General features: G+C 35.5%; 1 non-coding gene across 1 annotated transcript; it reads right to left on the bottom strand.

Annotated features, from left to right (window-relative positions):
• Positions 1-2497: 2497 nt before the first annotated feature.
• On the bottom strand, positions 2498-2604 carry LOC128282010 (small nucleolar RNA R71). Its single transcript, XR_008272317.1, has one exon. It is a non-coding gene; the product is annotated as a small nucleolar RNA R71 (small nucleolar RNA).
• Between the last annotated feature and the right edge of the window lie 1565 nt (positions 2605-4169).

Raw genomic sequence — 4169 nt, 5'->3', positions numbered from 1 at the left:
TTTACCTAAAACCACAAGCATAAAGTTCTCAAATTCAATCATTTGATACTCCAAATACAAATTCACAACAAGCATATAAATGACAATTATACACAACATATCAAAAGGCCTTTTTCACATATATACATACATCACCAAACATGCCAAAATAAACCACTTTATATGGTCATACACATAACAAACATTTATCATTTACAACCTAACTCAAATGGCTAAGTCCATTACAAAACTTTATACCAAAATGACCATAACTCCTATACATGCCATATAATCAAATACATAAGTTCAAAAGTACCAAAGTGATAGCTTGATAATGTGATAAGATCTCTAACGACTCCCAAACTTTGAACAAGCATTGATAATCACTATAAAACACGAAAAAATAAACAGAGTAAGTTATAAAGCTTAGTAAGTTCATATAGTAATAAACTCAACTTACCATACATACATGATAAACCATAATATATACATATTTTTAACCCATGCTTGGCATATTTATGAATGATTTTTTCCTTGGTTTTAGTGAATTTGATGCTCCTAATCCTTTAATGTCATATTTTATACTCAGGAGAGCTTAGAATAGCAACAAGAGCAAGAAACGGGCCAAAAACGGACCAAATGGGCATAAATCAGTGTTTCACACGGCCTAGGCACTCCCATACGGGTAAACCACATGCCTGTGTGAGGCACACAGGTAGTGCACATGCCCGTGTGTCATGGTCATGTCGACTAGAAACAAACTTAGAATTACACACGGGCATGGCACACGGCCGTGGCCCTATCGAGCCCAAGTCTAGTTCTACTCGAAAAATGCCACTTTTGAGGGTTTGGAAGCATTCTAAAGCCTATATAAACACCCTAGAAGAGGATTAAAGGGACACGTAGAGTAGAAGGCAGAAAATACCAAAGGAAAGCCATCGAAATCACCTCGGAGGCAGGATCTACATCAAGACTGAAGACTTCCACTCAATCTCCTAGAAGTTCTTTAGGGTTCTTTATGTTTTGTTGTTTTTCAAACTTTGAGATGTTTTCCATTATTATTATGAGCTAAACTCCCTAAATACCTAAGGAAGATGAAACCTAAGACGGATCTTATTATTATTTGAGTTTTATGATAAATACTTATTCTTAGTCTTAATTGTGAGTTCTAAATTCTTATTTTAATATTCCAGGGTATTAATTCAGGTTTTGATGTGCTTATTCAGTGGAGCAAAAGTCCATGTTTAAGAGTAGATCATTCATAATTAAGTAGAGTTGCATGCAATCCTGAAAATAGGACGACATAAATCTGCCGTATTAGAGTCAAATCTAATAAGAGAATTCATAGATCGAGTTAATGCGACAATAGAGGTTTTAATTAGAAAGAGATTTCAATTAATCAACCTATAGTCAGTTGTTTTTAGTCTCGAAAGGGATATTAACATAAATCAGGGATTTCTACGAATTAAGTCAGGTGAATAAATCTTCTAATTCAAAAGTAATAAGTAAAGTCTAGGTGGATTCTTCCTTGGGTAGTGTCTTTTCCATCGATTTTCTAAAAAGTATTTTCCAACCTTAATCCCTGTCGTAATCTTAGTTAATTAGATAATTAGTTTTAGATAAAACATTCTCTTAATTTTTAGGCTAAATAATAAAAAGATAATAATTACTAGTACTTTTAGTCCTCATGGATACAATATTTTCGGTCTCACCATAACTATACTACTGTTCGATAGGTGCGCTTGCCTTAAGTCAAATTTTTAGTTAGTTTAGCGATCATCAAGTTTTTGGCACCGTTGTCGGGGACTAAAATATTAGGAACGCTTAATTTTTATTACTTTAGCCATTTTTTGTTTTTATTGCAATTTAATTTTATTTTTAATTTTGCTTAAATTACTAAATTTTCTTTTATTTACTTCTGGCATATTATTATAGTTTATGACTAAAAGAAACTAATCAGGACCTCTACTTTTGATAGTGAGATCGAAAGCACAGCTCGCAGAAATCGAAGAGAAATAAGGCGAAGCCTACGATACATAGAGGAAGGGTAAGAGGACGATATTCAAACCACAACCAAAGAGATGGCTGATAATCAAAATAATCTGTCACCTTCTATGGTTGCTGCAAACCCAGTAAATCAGGATCCTGCTCCTTGTACTATGTATGATTATGCTAAACCTACTTTAACAGGAACTAAATCGAGTATAGTTAGGCTTGCTGTTGTTGCAAATAATTTTGAATTGAAACCTAACACAATTCAAATGATACAACAGTTTGTTCAGTTTGATGGTTTGAAGGACGAGGATCCAAACACTCATTTAGAAAATTTTCTGGAATTCTGCAACACTTTTAGGATCAATGGCATTTCTGACGATGCCATTCGCCTTCGGTTGTTCCCATTCTTATTGAGGAACAAAGTTAAACAGTGGTTAAACTCGTTACCACGAGGGTCAATCACTACTTGGGAACAAATGACCGAAAAATTTTACTTAAACTTTTTCCACCAGCTAAAACGGCTAAATTAAAGAATGTTATCTCTTCTTTTGTGTAGATGGATTTAGAAACTCTTTATGATGCATGGGAGAGATACAATGACCTATTGAAAAGGTGCCCTCACCATGGGTTACCTCTATGGTTGTAGGTTCAGACTTTTTACAACGGGGTGAACCCCTCAACAAGGAAACTTATCGACGTAGCCGTCGGTGGAACGTTAAACAATAAAACACCTAAAGAGGCTTACAAATTTATTGAAGAGATGTCACTGAATAACTATCAGTGGCAAGTCATGAGAACAAAGCCGACGAAAGCTGCTGGTGTTTTCAACCTCGACTCGGTTACGATGTTATCTAACCAGGTAGAACTTTTAAATAAAAAGATTAACGGTTTGTATGGGTCTACTCAGGTACATCCAGTGATGAGGTGTGATCAAGTGGAGGAGGAGTACACAACACAGATTATCCATCCTTCAACCCTAGCACCGAGGAGGAACAAGTCCATTATATGGGTAATAATAATTCTAGACCTCAAAATAATCTGTATAGTAACACTTACAATGCAGGTTGGAGGAAGCATCCCAATTTCTCTTGGGGTAGTCTAGGAAATCAAAGACCACAACATCCTCCAGGTTTTCAACAACCACCTTACTAGCAGGAAAAGAAGCCGAACCTTGAGGAGATGCTAACAAAATTTATCGCAGTATCCGAAACATGTTTTCAAAACACCGAGACAGCTCTTAAAAATCAGCAAGAATCAAATAGGCCAGAACTAAGGTAAAGATCTGTGGTAAATAAAGGTAAAGATGAGGTGGACCACAGTAAGCAAAAACCGGTAGGTAGAGAATATAAACCTCGTGTGCCATACCCCTGTGTGACAAGGAAAGACCACTCAGACAAACAATTTGGTAAATTCCTTAAATTATTAAAGAAATTACATATTAACTTACCATTTATTGAAGCTCTCTCGCAGATGCCAAACGTGGTTAAATTTTTAAAAGAGATTTTAGCAAATAAGCAAAAGTTGGATGATGCGTCGCATGTGGAGTTGAACGCAATTTCCTCAGCCATTCTACAGAATAGACTACCTAACAAGTTGAAGGATCCAGGGAGTTTTACGATTCCTTGCTTAATTGGTAGTTTAAATGTTAACAATGCTTTGGCTGATTTAGGGAGTTTTACAATTTCCTAGAGGTATTATTGAAGATGTACTTGTCAAAATTGATAAATTTATATTCCCAATTGATTTTGTTGCTCTAGACATGGAAGAGGATTGTAACGTGCCTTTAATTTTAGGAAGACCCTTTTTAGCAACTGCTAAAACTATCATTGATGTTGGAACAGGTGAATTAATACTTCGTGTAGGTGATGACACAATTAAGCTTCAAACTCATGATTCTGCAAAAATATCTAGTAATCGAGATGATTGTTTAAGTTCTATTCACTTGAATAATGTTGAAACTCAAACTCCTTTGCAGGACTCCCCTAGGAAGAATGTGATGGAGCCTCATTCTAATCCATGTAACAAAAACAGAGTGACTCACAAAGAATGAAGTCTTCAGATCGACGAACTAGACAAATGGAAAACACATGTCAAGGAGAAACCAAAAGCACACGATGAATCAAAGCGACACCTCGATAAGTGTGAGGATGAAACAACGAAATTTAAGGTTGGGGATAAAGTATTGTTAGATGAAC

The sequence above is a fragment of the Gossypium arboreum genome, chromosome 1 (genome assembly GCF_025698485.1).
Source record: "Gossypium arboreum isolate Shixiya-1 chromosome 1, ASM2569848v2, whole genome shotgun sequence".
Lineage (NCBI taxonomy): Eukaryota > Viridiplantae > Streptophyta > Magnoliopsida > Malvales > Malvaceae > Gossypium > Gossypium arboreum.
This window is presented reverse-complemented; position numbering and strand designations above follow the sequence as displayed.